Source organism: Cuculus canorus, chromosome Z (genome assembly GCF_017976375.1).
Source record: "Cuculus canorus isolate bCucCan1 chromosome Z, bCucCan1.pri, whole genome shotgun sequence".
NCBI classification, from domain to species: Eukaryota; Metazoa; Chordata; class Aves; order Cuculiformes; family Cuculidae; genus Cuculus; species Cuculus canorus.
Genome location: NC_071441.1, coordinates 52,456,773 through 52,474,841, shown reverse-complemented (window position 1 = coordinate 52,474,841; position 18,069 = coordinate 52,456,773). Strand labels below are relative to the sequence as shown.

General features: G+C 42.0%; 1 long non-coding RNA gene across 2 annotated transcripts in view; it reads left to right on the top strand.

The window, feature by feature from the left end:
* Positions 1-18,069, top strand: part of LOC128850527 (uncharacterized) — a 50,659-nt gene that overhangs the window by 7,304 nt on the left and 25,286 nt on the right. For both annotated transcript variants that reach the window (XR_008447951.1, XR_008447952.1), the window contains exon 3: positions 7,599-7,646. This is a non-coding gene — a long non-coding RNA (uncharacterized LOC128850527). The remainder of the gene's footprint in view (positions 1-7,598; positions 7,647-18,069) is intronic.

Genomic DNA, 18,069 nt, shown 5'->3' with positions numbered 1-18,069 from the left:
GGTTTATATTGTTAGTGACAACTCTTCTACACAAGCTGTAATGCATCTATCAGATTGAATTGGAGAATCAGTCACATTATGTTCGTTTTTTTCTGTTTGAGCAAGAGTGCAGTGATCGAGTTTAGCTGCTAAAAGCTACTGACTTTCTCACTACTGTTTAGTTTCATATAAAGATATGCTGACAATCTGTAGGATCAATTATATCTTATAGTAAATTGTCCTTATTGATCGCTGCATCTCTATAGCTGTGGATTTACATCTGCCCAGGGAACTAAGAAGAAAAAATTCCTAGTTACAGTAAACTTATATTCTCAAGGATGTGAATTGTTCTAAATGGGACTGGGGGCTCGGAGGAAGTGCAGTTTAGTGCATTATTTCAGTGTACAGAAATCTTGGAATATGAAATTTTAATTTACCTAAACTCATGAACATTAATGACCAATTACTTTAAAAAAAAAATCTTAATTCAGGCCTCTTGGCAGCTGATTGCAAAATGAGCTTTCCTAGCTCTGAGTTTAGTGAATGTTTCTGTATTTTTCACTTGGTGGCTGTGCCTGTCCTACGCTTGAGTAAGGAATACGGGGAGGAGATCATGACATTTTTAAAAGCTGACCTGCAAAGAATTTGTATTTAATTAGTTTCATCTTTCTTTCATAAAGCCCATATGCTCTTAAGAAAAAGAAGACCATTAGGACTTTTCTTTCCCTCTAGCCTAACTTCCTTTGTAGAACATCTTGAAAATCAGTTATTAGGAATACCAAACCTGGTCTTCCTGAGCAGGCTGGCCAACTACTGAGAACATGAGGAGTCCATGTACTGTTAGTCCAGCTATTGTGAAGCCCAAGCCATAACTTACCATATAAGATGCTTTAAATTATCATACTATAAACCCCAAACATTTTGATCTTCTTTAGCTTGTCTATTAATTACAACAGTTCCTGGGGTTGTATTTTCAAATTTCTTGCACAAAGCTAAGATCTTTCTTTTACTTAATCATATAAGAAGAGTGGAAACTGGGGCTATCAAAGATACTTGAAACAGAATATTGTCACTCCTTGGACTGGCCACACCAAAATACTTAAAAAAATCATCAGAATGGTGGAGCAGTGCTTCATCTCTAACCACAGCATTCTTTCTTCAAAGCATTACTAAATGCTAGAAGTAAGTGTTTAACTCGTTTAGCTGAAAACTATAATAATATTTAAAATCCCTCAGATCTTTCTTTCCAAATGTTGATTTCAAGTTTCTTGACCCTTGACACATCAGTTTCTGCTTCAGAAACTGTCAGCCTCTGGCCTGGACAGGCGCACACTCTCCTGGGTTGAAAACTGGTTGGATGGCCGGGCCCAGAGAGTGGTGGTCAATGGAGTTAACTCCAGCTGGAGGCCAGTCACAAGTGGAGTTCCTCAGGGCTCAGTACTGGGTCCAGCTCTGTTCAATGTCTTTATCAATGACCTGGATGAAGGCATTGAGTGCACCCTCAGTAAGTTTGCAGATGACACTAAGCTGGGAGGAAGTGTCGATCTGCTGGAGGGTAGGGAGGCTCTGCAAAGGGATCTGAACAGGCTGGACTGCTGGGCTGAGACCAATGGCATGAGGTTTAACAAGGCCAAATGCCGGGTCCTGCACTTGGGGCACAACAACCCTATGCAGCGCTACAGACTGGGGGAAGAGTGGCTGGAGAGCTGCATGGAAGAGAAGGACCTGAGGGTGCTGGTTGACAGCCGACTGAACATGAGCCAGCAGTGTGCCCAGGTGGCCAAGAAGGCCAACGGCATCTTGGCTTGTATCAGAAATGGGGTCACCAGCAGGTCCAGGGAGGTTATTCTCCCTCTGTACTTGGCACTGGTGAGACCGCACCTCGAATACTGTGTTCAGTTCTGGACCCCTCACCACAAGAAGGATGTTGAGGCTCTGGAGCGTGTCCAGAGAAGAGCAACAAAGCTGGTGAGAGGGCTGGAGAACAAGTTGTACAAGGAGAAACTGAGAGAGCTGGGGTTGTTTAGCCTGGAGAAGAGGAGGCTGAGGGGAGACCTTATTACTCTCTACAACTACCTGAAAGGAGGTTGTGGAGAGGAGGGAGCTGGCCTCTTCTCCCGAGTGACAGGGGACAGGACAAGAGGGAATGGCCTGAAGCTCCTCCAGGGGAGGTTCAGGTTGGATATCAGAAAAAAATTCTTCACAGTAAGAGTCATTGGGCACTGGAACAGGCTGCCCAGGGAGGTGGTCGAGTTGCCTTCCCTGGAGGTGTTTAAGGAACGGGTGGATGAAGTGCTGAGGGACATGGTTTAGGGAGTGTTAGGAATGGTTGGACTTGATGATCCAATGGGTCATTTCCAACCTTGTGATTCTGTGATTCTGTGTGATTCTGTGATCATAATTTCCCCCATTCTCCAGGCTGCATCAGCCTTCCAAAATAAAGGAGATACGCATTCTGAAAAGTCATTAGAAAGTAACTTACATTTCGACTTCATCTGATGTCTTTTTAATATAAGAAATGCCTGCCTACTGGCTCTATCTTTCACTATTTGTCATTTGAAGTCCTTTTGCAATGGCTAGAAGGTAGAAACATGGGGACGCAGCTGATGTCTGATGCTTTGGTCAAACTCCATTGTTAGGCAGGCAGAAGCATAGGGTTTTGTGCTGCAGGATGGATGATACAGGAGAGGCAAAAGCATAGGGTGAAGTTTTAATTTCTCTCTAGCTTGCATTTCACTTTAGAATATGAACTACTTTTCTCTTCCCTTATTAATGAATTTGTTAAAAATTGTGTATTATAGCTGTAGGATGTGCTGCCCAAAACCAGAAGCACCCTCCCCTAGGGGCAGAATGAAGGGCTGAGAGACGAATTTTGACTCTGACCCTGAATCAAGGCCAAATCTGTGGGGGGTGGGCACACAGCAGACCTGATTGAAGGCATGCAGTATTTCAGTATGACTGAAAATAAATAAGATACAAAATATTGGGTGCATATTATCTATGCAGTATTTGTCTTTATAGAGCTCAAACTTACTGCTGAAATATTTTTGATGTGTGAATTGTACTGTTAAGTCTTTCCAACATTTCTAACATGTGATTTAGTCTCTCTCTGCCCTCCACTTCAGGTTTACTTGTGTTTCTGGCTCATGCCTCATGAAGCATATGCTTTCTACAGTTCTGGACACAGCTAAATACCCTATTTTACTGATAAGACCTCTTCTTCTCTTCTCTTCTCTTCTCTTCTCTTCTCTTCTCTTCTCTTCTCTTCTCTTCTCTTCTCTTCTCTTCTCTTCTCTTCTCTTCTCTTCTCTTCTCTTCTCTTCTCTTCTCTTCTCTCCTCTTATAATTTCAGGGAGTGCTTGTGTTATGATTAGGTCTGCAGACACAGCTGGTATTGAAAGTTAATATTTCCCACAGTAAAATAAGACTAACTGGGCAATCAGATCTGGCATAACACCAGACCTGTGTGTGTATATATATATATATAATATATATATAAGTACCAATAGTTTAATCCTCAGTTACAAAGTTTTCTATGTGAGAATCTCTAAATCCAAAATTCAGTCTTAAAACCATTTCTGTTGTTCTTAGCTCACATGATTACAGATAAGCAAGGAGACACCATATAGTCAGGAATGGCCTGCCTTTATACTATGTTAGTTTCTAAAAGTATTTGAACTTCAGATATAGTGGCTTTATTTTTAAGATGAGAACACAGATGCTTTCTGTAAATAGACTAATGAAAGATTTTGCCTTGTAATTTATCAAAGTTTCAGCAAAATGTGAGTAGATAGAACAATAAGTGTGATTCAGTATCAAATATTTTCAGACAAGCCCAACAAAATTGAAGTGTCTTGACAAAAAAATTATTAAAATAACTTGAAATTTATAATTTGGCAATACTTGTGTTCTTGTAATTTAAATAATGCATATATGATCCCATCAAACAGAATGAGATATTTTATAATACATCTATAGCTTAGGTGATTTTAAGCAATAAAAAGAGCACATTATAAGATGGTTTAGAATGAAACTTTATACGTGCAGAGATCACTGCTATCTGTAGTTTTTCTTTTTCTTGGTAGACTGATAAATTGTTCACATTTCTGTTATTAAAACTTCATTTTGGCACTTTAAAAAATGTTTTTGTTTTATTTTATAGAATCATAGAATCATTGAGGTTGGAAAAGACCTCTAAGATCATCAAATCCAACTATCAGCCCGACACAACCATACCTACTAGAACATGTCCTGAAGTGCCACTTACATACATTTTTTGAACACCACCAGGGATAGTGCTGATATTCCCTGAGCAGCCTGTTCTAGTACCTCACCACTCTTTCATTGAAGAAGTTTTTCCTAACATCCAATCTAAACTGCCCTGGCACAGCTTGAGTCTATTTTCTCTTGTCCTGTCACTTGTTACTTGAGAGAAGAGACCAAAGCCTACCTCGCTACAACCTCCTTTCAGAGAGTTCTAGAGAGCAATAAAGCTTCCTCTTCTCCAGACTAAAAAACTCCAGGTCCCTCAGCTGCTCCCCATAACACTTGTGCTCTAGACTTTTCCCTAGCTTCATTGTCCTTCTCTGAACACGCTCCAGCAACTCGGTGTCCTTCTTGTAGTGAGGGGCCCAAAACAGAACACAGGATTCAAGGCACAGCCTCATCATTGCTGAATAGAGGGAGATGATCCCTTCCCTTGTCCTGCTGGCCACACCATTGCGGACACAAGCCAGGGTGCTGTTGGCCTTCTTGACCACCTGGGCACACTGCTGGCCTACGTTTGGCCAGCTGTCAACCAACACCCCAGGTCCTTTTCCACCAGGCAACTTTTCAGTAACTTTTTCCTAAGCCTGTAGCATTGCATGGGGTTGTTGTGACTGAAGAGTAGGAGCCAGCACTTGGCCTCGTTAAACCTCATACAATTTACCTGGGCTATTGATCCAGCCTGTTTAGACCCCTCTGCAGAGCCTTCCTGCCCTCAAGCAGATCAGTGTTCCTGTCCAATTTGGTATCATCTGCAAACTGACTGAGGGAGAACTAGATCCCCTCATCCAGATCATTGATAAAGATATTAAACCAAACTGTTCCCAACATCGAGCCCTGAGGAACATTGCTTGTGATCAGCTGCCAGTTGGATTTAACTCTGTTCACTACAGCTTTCTGGGCTTGTCCATACAGCTAGTTTTTTATCTAGCAAAGAGTACACCCATCTAAGCCATGAGCAGTCAGATTCTCTTGTTGAATGCTGTGGGAAATGTCAAAGGCTTTACTAAAGTCCAGGTTGATAACATCCACAGCCTCTCTGTCACCCACTAGGTGGGTCACTTGGTCATAGAAGGAGACCAGGCTGGTCAGGCAGGACCTATTTTTCAGGAATGCTTGCTGGCTGGGTCTGATCCCCTGTTTGTCCTGCACATGCCTGCTCCGCATACTAAAGATGAATCAAAGCGTAATTTTCCCAGGTACCAAGGCATAGCTGACAGGCTTGTACTTCCCCAGATCCTCCTTCTGGTCTTTCTTGTAGATGGGTGTCACATCGGGAAACCTCCAGTCATCTGGGACCTCCCAGGATAACTAGGACTGCTTTAGTGGTAAAGCATATTATGGTATCACAGTGCATTTTAAACTTATTTTGTATGCAGTGTTTCCTACAAAAGCCTTGATAAGGCTACTCATCAAAGAACAGCCCTGTTTAGAAATGCAGTTTCAGTCATCTTTCTTTATCAACAAGTATAATCTTCTCATGGTGGAAGAGACCCTGTGACTATGGAGATCTTATCTGTGGGGTGAGACGACTCCTCACTGATTGCAGCCTTATGATACTCTCTTAAAAACAGAGTTACCTGAGTAGCCTTGATACTGATGCTTCTATATTACTATAAACATCTTCATATTTCCATTTATCTTGGTTAGATATAATCATTACTCTACAGCACTTCTGCTCTTCGTAAAAATCAATCCTGCTAAAGATGTTTTTTCCTGGATATAAGCCATGGAGGTGCTCAAAGTGGGGAAAAGACGTCAGGTGTGGCACTCTGTGTGGGTGTGTAATGTTTTTTTTCTGTGAACAAAAGCAGCTCAGGATGATTTGTGATGTCGAACAACCGGTTAGTGACATCCTGTTTCAGCGGCAGGGATAGCTTCCGATTCCCTCATTGCTTTCCTGCAAAGGCTCAGCGGTTAGCAGAAGCAGCTGCCTGCCTGCGTGGAGGGAGGATGCAGCTAATTCACTGCTTTTGCTGCACCTGCTGATGCTGCAGCACAAGATGCTATTTGGGCTACAATGAGTTATAACGTGTTGTTTGTTTTGGTTTTTTTTTTTGGGGGGAAGTAGGCAGCCTGTGATGGCTGCTATCAAGCACATTTGGGCATGTGTTTGTTTTCAAGTTACACATTCACAAAAGAGGTGACTGCGTAGGAAACACAGGTGTTCTACTTTCTTTTGCCTCTGGGATGGCACTGTGCCCACCTGTCATAGCACACATGCACACTAGTTGCCATTCCTGCAGTCTCAGATACCTTTAAGCACATGCAGTCCCCTACAAAGCTGTATGTATTTACCTCCAGTTTTCATTTAGAACTGGAACGTGATTGGAAATACTTGTTTCTACCGAAAAGAAACCAACAAACAACAACATGATTTACAATAAGAGAAACCCAAGTTACTTTTTTCCCCCATTTTTTTCAGTTACTGATTCCTGCTGTGTTCAATACATCTTCCAGACTGTGTGTAATCCTGCAACGATCCTTAACATACTAACGCAGCACATCTGCTTGATCAAATGCCACATGCTGGCTGCCTCCTTTAAAGTCTAACATTCCACAGCTCCTGAGCTCTCATTCTGTTACTCCCACAGCAAAATTTCGTTATGTGAGTTGCAGGTCCCCCTCTGACTGCTCATAGAGGACTGGCAGGGTTTCTGCAGCTGGCAGCACAGCCTCATTTGCAGAGGCAGAGCATTAATGTCACAGCCTAAGTCTGCAGCTTGTTTCTTACATCTTGTTTCATCAGATTTGTAGCAGCCCACTTGGTTGGACTCCTAAACAGTGATTGTACTGAACAGAGAGGTAGAAACCCTGGACACAGGGGTGTGACAGCTGCTGCAGCTGGTGGAGTGCCAGCCTCCCAAGAGCAGCTTAGTGTTGGTTGGTGGCATTTGCAGGTGTCTACAGTGCGTAACAGGCATGTGATTTCCTCCACATATGCTGGATATAGCTTCTCTATCTGTTCAGCTGAATGAGAGGGACTTCTGAGCAGCAAAGTTTTTATGTGGCTTTTGAAAGCAAATTTTTAAAAGATCAAAAACGGTTGCTTAATGATCAGCACTTAGCAACTGGAGAACCTCAGGAGTCTTGGAGAACTGACCCTTATAATCTTAACCTTATGCTTTTTCATTTTCTAGTTGTATGCATATCTATGTGGCCCACACTGGGTCATGACCAGTGACCATCTTAGGTTTAGATGTTATTAATTAAATCTGTGATGTTGCTTAGAGGTGACAGCAAAGCAGAGCACCATTACTATGCATGCTGTGTGAATAAGGTCTTTAACAACAAATATAACATGGCTCTTCGCTTATTTGTTTTTCCCTTCTCCCCACAAATGTTTTTAACAGCCTGTATTCAAGCTGCAGGAGCGAGAAACAGGATCTCCAAACACAGAGGTAAGACTACAGTGAGGAAGTGGCTAACAAGACTACTGCAAGGCAGCAATTCACATCAGTGGAGAAATGGCATGAATGGTGAAGCTGCCATTCTTCTGTGGGTAAGACCTCCAAACAATGAGATAGCAGATGGATGAAGGTCATACCTGTGATGGATGAAACCCCTGACCATGCCGGCTGCAGAAACAGACCAGGCAAGGGTAGCACACATGTAGAATCACAGAATCATAGAATCATAGAATCATAGAATAGTTTGGGTTGGAAGGGAACTTAAAGCCCACCAAGTTCCAGCCCCCCGGCCATGGGCAGGGACATCCCACTAGATCAGGCTGCCCAAGGCCCCAATCAACATGTCCTTTAAGGTGTTTGGCACCCTCCAGCCCCAGGAGACATTACTCCTGCTTTTGGGGCAGATGGTTATGTCTCTCCATGTCTGTGGGAGGCTGCTCTGGGGCAGAATTACGCTTTTCTGTAGTCTCTGCACAGTTGCTATATTTGAATGCCTTATTTTAAATTTTTTTTTGTAGGTCTGATTTTTATTAACATTTTCCACAGTTTCTTTGTGCCACCACAACTTTAAAAGCCAGGGGCATTCTTTTTCGAGAGCATTCTGCTTGATGACCACCCTCACTCTTGGTGCTCCTCGCTTTTGTCGGGGATGGCAAACGCAACGCCCCATCTCCCACCTGCCTCACTCCCCAGCAGGGGGTCCGCCTTTTGGAAGAAAACCCCTTGCAATAAGCCATGGAAAACCTGCCAAACCCACCGTGGGAGGCGGGTCCCGCCTCGGTGCGGGTTTTCGGAGCGGTGCGTGTGCCACCTAGAGGATCCGCAGCCGCTCCGGAGCCGCTCCCACCGCCGGGACCACGCCGAGGGGCAGCCTGGAGGCTGACACCTCTGGGGACCTGCGAAAAGCACCCCGACACCCCGCGATGAGTGTATTCCCTCGGGAAATCGCGGTAAAATGCATGCTGCGCCTCTGTGTTTGCAAAGCTTTTGCGTATCCCAGGAAAAGAGGCTAACACGCTACTCTTTCCTACTCCAGTAAAAAAGATAAGACCGTTCTTTGCGTAGTTTAGTAGCCCTGGCATTTGTTAATGCTGTCTAGTTCCTAAGATGCAGAAAGAAACTGCTCTGGCCTGACAAAAATAGAATTAATTATTTCTTCCCTCTTACTAGAACCTTCAGGTTTGATTTGTGTCTCTGTTTTTTGAACGTTGCCTAATCTGATGTTTGTGGCATGCGTCAGCTTTAGATCAGCCGACAGTAAGTTCAGGAGTTGTCTCCTTCAGGATGAGCCCACACAGGGAGGAACAGATGGAAATGAGAGTGGTAGCTATGAGGAATGGGAAAAGTAAGGTAGTGAAAGAGAGGAGAAAACAGAATGAAAAGGGAAGAATGGGAATTACAAGTACAAAGCAGCAAATATTAGAGAAAGGGTACAGAAAGCAAAACAATCCTCAGGACAAATGTGTTTGCCTTTTATTCCTGCAGCAAAACTGATCCTTTGCAGATCTTCCCCAAGAGAAGGCAGCTGTGGTGGATGCTGTTCATGTGATTCCTTGTAGCATGTCTTATTTTATTAAAAGACAGAGCAACTCTTGGACCACAGTCACAGGCATCCAGATGGTCTCCTCTTAAATAAATCCTTGTTTACATGATAGGACCTTGCTTGCAAAGAACTGAACTTTGACTAGGACTGATTTCAGTAAGCACTTTAACTTGTTCTCTCGTATTTCTGTTTGCAATGCTGAGTTCTTCCACATCTGCCCCTTTGCAAAGCTGGGAATGCAAGGACACCTGTTGAAGCTGCCTAACCCAAAGTAATGGTCATTTGTGAAAGTGTCAGCAGCTTGAGGACAAGGGGCAGAGCCTCATCATCGCATTTCCTGTTCCCTAGATTTTGCGATGTAGCAGAAAATCTGTGTCCCAGATTTAGATCCTTTCCATTCACTGTGGTTCCAGTACTGAGAATTTAGGAAATGGCTAAACTTTATTTGCCAAAATATAGAACCTCAAGTGTGGCTGAACAATCCACACCATAAATACATTTTCAAGTAGGACCTCCACCAGCAAGGACTTGATTCTGCATGAAGTCATGTGTGTAAAGTTTCTTGTGGGTAAGATACCCTCCCCTGTCATTTGCAGGCATGAGTCTTCAAGCACTACTGAAACCGCAAAGCAGGGTTTCAGTGCAGCAGTCACTACTTGACAAGGTCTGCTCCCTGGTTTCAGATCATGTGTTTGTTTTAGTGAACTGACCTAACTGAAGGAAACAGTCTCACCCTTGGGCCATAAGCTCAAGCTGAAGGAGCGGAAGGGAAGTTAGGTCTTGTTAATTAGAGATCTACTGAGCACTTGCTCCTTAGAGACATGTACAAGGCGAAGAGCAACGAAATACCCTGTGATTGCTGATGCAAAACATACAGATGGTAAAGCAAACTTGTCATGTTTGTTAACTTTCCCCTGATTTTGTTGCACTAAAAGGTGTTCAAGCATCATTTGAAGATTTCTAAACAGAAGCTTCAGTGACTCAGGGGCTTTAAAGAACTAAAAATTTTCTCCGAAGTTCATTGTCACATTGCTTACCAAATAATTAGGATTAAAATTTAATAAGCAGTACACTCTGTCCACTTTCTGAAACCTTTCATGACTTCTTTGATAAGTGACTAATATTAAGGGATGACTAACCAGGGTCAGAGTATATCTGACCTGGCTTTTTTCAGTGACTTCATTTGATGACATCAGCCTCTCACACAAGGGCCTCACTCACGAGGAGACTCTATAACATCTATTAACTGTTAAACACCATGGGATCTCTAAGTGTTTACTGCACATGACAAACCAATGAACAGCAACAAATGGGAAGTACTTTGCCTTGTAGGCACTTGCTCACTGGCAGAAGGTTAGGAAGCTGCAAACACAGTGATAGCTCAGGTGACAGTTTGTGGCTTGTCTCCTACTCCATGACACTGCCTAAGTGGTGTAAATGTCAGGAAGCTTTCTCGTTTGTGGAAGAGGAACAAACAGCCCCAGCCTCTCATTTACTCTGCACTATTTATTGAGGTTGCAGTGTCAGGGGACATACACAGATATAGTCACACTACTTTTGAGCTACCTTGCATGGTCATTGAAGTCAGGGTGAAAAGGCTTTCAGTAGCTAAGTAATAAGCTCGATGCTACTGCAAATTAATTGTGTCCTGTACCTACATCAGCTATTAATGAAAATAATCTAAATCAAGTCTGAGAACATGCAGGGAGTCACCACACTGCAGTGACACAGCATATGGTCTGCTGATCTTCTGGTGTGATGAAACTCATCAGCCTTTTGTGCTGTGTGTTGGGGAGAGGTAATGTTCAGGCTCCCACTGCAGGGAAGAAGAAAGATACCAACATGCCATCCTAGTATAACTAGATAGATTAACTTCTTACAAGTGAATAGAGGATAAATTAACTTCTTAGAGGATGAGGACTGAAGTAATGAGTAAAGGATGCATAAGCAGGTGAAGAGGAGGCTTTAAGTTTGTTCCTTCCACCCTCCTTTGGGTGAGATGTCTTTATTGAGGAAGTTATCACTGGGTCAGGTATAATATGAGAATGAGATGTGTTTGGGGAGTCGCTTTGTCTTTTTGACATACAGAGGGCTTTCCACACAGGTAAACAGTTCTTCTAACCCATCCTGGGTTTTGCATCAGCCCGCAGAGTTTTCAGTTGAGTCACTTTGATGCTGAATCTGCCTGAAGAGAAGACAATTTTGATGCTGGTCTATTAATTCCTTTAGTTCCAAGTAGGTTCCTGGTGAGCTGATGGAATTTTGCAGCCTAGAGGAAGGGCTCACTAGGGCTGAGTTTGGATTTTGTTTTCATTGTAATTTGCAGTAACAAGAGAGGCAAAGCTTAACAGAGAGGTAAACTAGCATTACATTAATTTTCAAGTCTAAGAAATGATTTCTGTTTGTGACATGGTTGATTCCAACAAGCCAGACTTGCTTCTGCAAGCATGATGAGCAGGACACTCTATGAATGTATGAAACAAAATGCTGTATGAGAAGTACTTTTTGCAAGATCAATGCCATAGTCAGCTAGAGGACTGTGCCAATCTCAACTATAGATTTTTTTAGTTGATTATGTGTTAAAGAAAAATGTTTCCAAGAGCATGTCACAGCTCCCCTTAAAATACACGATTGATCACTTTTTAGAGATAATCACAAGTAAACATTATATAGAAAAAAAATGCCATAAAGCAGTTGTATCCATATAGATATTGTCATCTGACTTTTTATTTTGAGAAACGACCTTTTGCATACTGAAATAAGATTAAATATGAAAACATATGCTACGGACAAAAATATTTACTTACCCATGGTTGGTCCTTTCAGCAACACGAGATGGCTTAAAAATGATTAAGCATTAAGAAAAAAGTAAAAAAGAATGTGCTGCACATCAAAAACCAAACTAATACTGTACACAGTGAATCTGTAAACTGTGACTAAAGGCGAAACATTTTTAAAATGCCTCTGATAATGAAAAGATTTATTGTAAAATATGTCTTAAAGGGCTTGAATAAAATGCTTATTGTGTGTGCAGAAAATAGCTTTATTCAGCAGTCATTCTTGGATTTAGCCCTTGGTGGTGTTCAAACACAGAAGGAGCAGAGGATTTGACGGCAGGAGAGCTGGAATCCGTAAAACCCACCTTTTTAATTTAGGGCAATAACAGTGATGTGATTTGGTATGGGAGAGCTGAATTTGATTATTTTTTTCTGAGTGCCTGGAGCTACCACCTCATGTGCTCATATTCTCATAAAAATGTCTTCAGTGTGCAGGATGCTGGGGGTCAGATACTGTGCACCACAAAAATAGATAGTGGGTTCCACCTCTAGATTTGCGAGCTCCTTTCTTGTAAACTGATTGCCCAGCCCTGGGTGTTGCCTTCTCTCTTTCTATCAATGGTTATATTCTATTGTGTTTCCTCATTCTTTGCTGACGTGTACATGTTCAGGGCTCCTGCAAAATCAGGTCTTGTGAGTACGCAGAAATGGGGCCAAATTCACCAGCTGCTTTTGAAACTTGCATACGTACAAGTTCTGCTCCTGATTTGCTAGTGTGAAAGTCTTTCTCATTTCTGCTCATTTCTGCACTGTAAAACACCACAAACCAAAGAACTGTAGAATTTGTGAGAATGTGTGGCAAACAAGAAAGAAGATGCTCTTTATGTGCTTGCTTTGAATGCTGTCTTTTCACGTAAGAGGAAACGTGTTTCTGAGCAAGGTACTAAAGCCTTTTTCCTTGTTGTAAAGCTTTCTAGTCACAGTCTTTTTCTGAAACTATGTTTTTTTACTTTCTCTCTTATAACTTCCTATCCTTCTTTGTTTTGCTGTTATTGTTTCATTTTGTGGGGCATTTGGTGGTACAGGAAGGAAAGGAACTTAAAAAACTATAAGCCAGATTATAGACCAAATTAGCCCTAAAAATTGATTGCAATAACAAGTTTTGACTCTTCTCTCCAGCTAAACAACTGTACTAGCTGCTATGAAAGTCTTTCAATCCAACTTAAACTCCATGTTTTTCCACCCATTTTCATAGAATCATAGAATCACAGAATCATAGAATCATAGAATCATAGAATAGTTTGGGTTGGAAGGGAACTTAAATATCATCTAGTTCCAACCCCCTGCCATGGGCAGGGACACCTCCCACTAGATCAGGAAACTGATAGCATAGTCAGGGCCACTAGAACCTGCATCACTCAGTGGGCAGAGGACAAGAAGACTTGGGCTAGAAACACGTTCCCTTTCGGTTGCTCCAGAGAGAGGAATGCTACTTTATTTTTGGCTTTGTCTCTGTTACTGGCTTCTGTACCCATATGAGAGAGAGGGGAATTAGTACTTCTTCTTGACGCTGTTGGCAGCTGGGCTTGCAATCACAGCTGAGTAAATACTGTGACAATGTTGTTCTGAATGATAAATTTTGAGGTATCTACATGCCAAGAAAAATTACTCACAATAGTTAGTTAAATGTGTCAAGGCTGTGCTCATGGACAAAGTAGAAGTGGCTGTGTCACCACAGAACACTGCATGGATGCCTAGTTGCTGTAAACTGAAGTGAAGTTTGACACAGAAGCTAATGGGTCTAAGGTATAGATCCAGCCTAGTCTTTCACAGCTGAAAAAAATTACAACTCACCTGTGAATGCATGAAGGCCAGGATGCTATACAGCCTGCATTTCCAGTTCTGTGTTTGTTTTGTTTATTTCTAAAGTGCCATTGGCACATTTCTACGTGTCTGAAAAGGCAATTTGAATAAAACAGGAAGAAATCTTCAAAAGAAATCTTTAGATCATAGGGACTTAGATTGTTACTGCTTGTGGGTCACTCTCCTTGATTCTGCCATAAAAGGAGATAGCAATTAGATAATGATGTAACAAAGTCCACCAGTTGCTGGTTGAAGTCCAGCTCTTGCAGGCTAGTCATTAGTCTTCTGCAACCTGATGAAAGCTGCAGTTCTGTGAATTTGGAAATGCTATCAGACTTCCTTAAGCAGTAACACACACGCTGGAGGAAGATGTAGGTCATCTTGACATGGCCCACTGTGTTCCTCTTCCTATGTTTCCCACCAGCTGGATGTCATTTCGGAATGACCACAGTAAGATGGCATGGTTATTTAACTGCCAAATTTATGTTCTGGAGGTGCTTGCTTAGTTAGTCTTAGAGATATTGGAGGAACCTCAATGCATAAATCTGCATTTCTGAAGATTTCTAGGTACATTACCAGAATAATCTGTATCTTAAAGACAAACATCAGCCGTACTTGATCACTGCTGGAATAAGCTAAGCTTTTCTGTGCTACTTGGATGCAAGAATTGTAACAACATTGCTAGTAAAGTAGGAGTTTCACAGAAAAACAGCATGCATGATGTGATGGAGTTGGAGAACTTCTGTTTATTAACCTGAACTTGAACCCCTTCTTCAAGGGATTTGACCACAGCTCTCTTTCCAGATGAGTAGTCTGTGCACTGGGCAATGGCATATTCTACAGTTGCTGTCTCTCTGGTCCTTGCTTCAGTGACTGTGGAGCCAGCATCTCCCAAGCTGTAAGGAAACATGCCATCAGGAAGGGACACAGGGCTCAGGCTCCTGCTGGTCTTCAAAAAGTGGAGAAGTTTCAAAGTTGAAAGATTAAAATGTTTCAGGCTCTAAATTTCTGGCTACGATTTGTGAAAAAAAGTGTAGCATTTTTCACGTTTTAAGGATCATTGTGTGCTTAAAACTAGGGTTATGGTTTGAAATGAGTTGATGCTGACAGGAGGTGTTTGACAGAAGGAGACACCCATGACCTGTAGGAGGGATATGAACTGCATGAGGCTCAGCATGGTTCTGCTTGAGTTAAAATAGCTTCTCAGATAACCCTACAGCCTAAAGAATTCTCTTCCAGAAACAAAAGATAAAAAGAAAGAATGTAAACCAAATAAAGTTAAACCTGAAATGGGGATTAAAAGAAATTCTGTAGAAAAAAGTTCTGAAAATTACAAGAACTGATAGTAGGGGTTTCTGGTACAGTAGAAACAGAGGAACTGAAAGAGCATTAGACACCTTTCCTGTTTATTAAAAGAGAGAGAATCCATGAAAAAAGGTTTGTAGGGTGGGATAATATCTTTTATTAGCTTGGCTGATAAGTCGATTTGTTTTTTTTCCAGCTTCTATTTGTTGGCCTAATAAAAACTAGTACCTTACCTCAGACCTTATTTTGTGGTGTGCTTATCTGAAAAATATAAATCAACGAAGTTGGCCTAGTGCCAGTGGTCGTGTTTCCAGACTGCAAACTATGAAACAAAAAAATTCAAAGTTATTTTCTATAAATCTAGCTTATTTATTGCCTTACATCAGTAGTTTTGTTCTTTAATTTGTGGCCACTGAGGAAAAAAAATGTTGTTTAATTTATACAAATTCATTTCTTGAAAATAGCTGATTTCTTCAATAGCATGTCTACAAACAAGTAAGATTAAAGCAGTAACTGACTGAGAATGACAAGTAAACAAAAAGCAGAGCCAGGGCCTAGCATGACTGCAATTCCTAATTTTGGCCTTAATAGGTAGCAAATGGATAGATTAAACTAAAACTGTAGGCAGGAGAACATTGTTCAGCTCTGTTTCCATAACCTGAGTTTTCCAGCATCTGCCTGGTCCCTGAACAGTCACCCAGTGGTGTTTCATGGTAAAAAAAAAAGCATAAAGTTCACCTATCCAGTTTGCAGTCTTGTCAGTAATTCCAGTGTGTATAGTGTATCAAACCAAGAAGTTTCATTGCTTAAAATGTAAATATTATAAATCATACATACATTTTCCCCATTTATTTGACTGTGTAGGTTGAGGCCTGTTTGAAGTTCATCCTTCCATACTTTATTTATACACGGAAAGCACTTAAGGACTACTCCTTATTAAAAGTATGCAGTCTGTAGACTTTCTGGGTTCATTTTGCAACAGTTTTTCCTGGGTAATTTGGTACACAGATGCTCCATGCTCACTATCTTCAAGCAACAGAGATATTGTGATCAGCAGTTCATAATAAATAAACAAACAAACACTATTAGTTGAACTGTATGTGTTAAGTAAGGAGATGAAAAGAATAGCTAAGGGATCAAGTTCTGTTGTTTGGCTATTCTTCGTTTTGTGGTATTGAACAAATTGCTGAATTCTGATTTATTGCATTAGATGTATGTGCTTATTCTTGTGTCAGATGAGTTATTAGAGGGATCCACAAGGATTTTATAAGTATCTTTGCTCTCTCTTTGTCTGTGTTCAAAAACATAATTCTGGTCAGAGACAAAGAGGTCCTATTGCAAGATATCATTTCTGTAGAATTCCATTAGCGAGGAGGAAATCACAACCTTTCATAGTTTTCTAGTCTGTTGGAAAGTTTCCAAATACTACTGGAGAAGTAATCAAAGCAATAGCAGTTTCTGACCAGGTTCCTGCACTTCATTGATTTATTAGTACTGTGGCTTGTTTCATATGATAGCTGGATCTTCTTACGACAACACAGGAAATAGTTTGTTAGGTAACAGGCTCTAGGTCTTTCTGTCAGAAGATTTGGAGATGTTTATAGAAAAGTTGCCTGCTGAGATCAGATGCTCATACCTGATCAGTGCTGAGGGATGGATACGTGACCATCTTTTCTGCGAACAGCAGCCTTTAGAGTCTGCACCTGGGTGGTCTAACTCCAGTGTTCCTAGGAATACTAACTTGGCTTGGCAGTGTGGTGTGCTAAGTGAGACTTTTTAGGGCTGCTCACAGAATCATTAAGGTTGGAGAAGACCTCTAAGATTATCTAGTCCAACGGTCAGCCCAATACCACCATGCCTACTAAACCATGTCCTGAAGTGCTATGTCTACACATTTTTTGAACACCTCCAGGGATGAAGCCTGTTCTAGTGCATCACCACTCTTCCAGTAAAGAAGTTTTTCCTGCTATCTGATTTAACCTACCCTGGAGCAACTTGAGGCCATTTCCTCTTGTCCTATCAAGGGGATGGTTCCCTTGTCCTGGTGGCCACATCATTGCTGATGAAAGCCAGGATGCTGTTGGCCTTCTTGGCCACCTGGGCACACTGCTGGCTCATGTTCAGGCAGCTGTCAACCAACACCCCCAGGTCCTTTTCCACTGGGCAACTTTCCAGCTACTCTTCCCCAAGCCTGTAGCATTGCATGGGTTATTGTGACTGAAGTGCAGCACCTGGCACTTGGCCTTGTTGAATTTTATACAGCTGGCCATGGCCCATCAATCCAGCCTGTCCTGGTCCTTCTGCAGAACCTTCCTGTCCTCAGGTGACTCAATACTCCCACAAAACTTGGTATCGTCTGCAAACTGACTGAGGGAGCAGTCAATCCCCTCATTCAGATCATTGATAAAGATATTAAACAAGGCTGGCTGCAACACTGAGCCCTGGAGAGCACTGATTGTGACTGGCTGCGATCCAGGCAGTTATTTACCCAATGAAGAGTATACTCGTCTAAGCCATGAGCAGCCAGCGTGTCTGGGAGAATGCTGTGGGAAATGGTGTCAAAGGCTTTGCTGAAGTCCAGGTTGATAACACCCACTGCCTTTTCTTCATCCACTAGGTGGGTCGTCTGGTCACAGAAAGAGATCAGGTTGGTCAAGCAGGACTTACCTTTCATGAATCCTTGACTGGGTCTGATCTCCTGATTATCCTGCACTTGCCTAGTGAGTGCATTAAAGACGAATCACTCCATAATATTTCCTGGCACCGTGGAGAGGCTGACAGGACTGTAGTTCCCCAGGTTATCTTTCCAGCCCTTCTTGTAGATAAGTGTCACATTGGGAAGCTCACAGTCCTCTATGACATCTCCTGTGAACCAGGAATGCTGATAAATAATGCATTTGTAGCAGCATCTCAAGCACTGAGGTCA